This window comes from Lupinus angustifolius, chromosome LG05, assembly GCF_001865875.1.
Source record: "Lupinus angustifolius cultivar Tanjil chromosome LG05, LupAngTanjil_v1.0, whole genome shotgun sequence".
Taxonomy (NCBI): Eukaryota; Viridiplantae; Streptophyta; class Magnoliopsida; order Fabales; family Fabaceae; genus Lupinus; species Lupinus angustifolius.
Genome location: NC_032013.1, coordinates 9,459,378 through 9,459,594, shown reverse-complemented (window position 1 = coordinate 9,459,594; position 217 = coordinate 9,459,378).

The window sequence follows — 217 nt, the reverse complement described above, 5'->3', positions numbered from 1 at the left end:
GGCTTTTTTGCCTATAGGAGGATGCCTTTTGGCCTAGACAACGCCCCTAGTACATTCAAGCGGTGTATGGTGAGCATTTTCAGTGACTTTTTAGAGAATTGCATAGAGGTGTTTATGGATGATTTTACAGTTTATGGATCTTCATTTGATGCATGTTTGGATAGTCTGGATAGAGTTCTTCATAAATGCATCGAAACTAACCTTGTTCTAAATTACA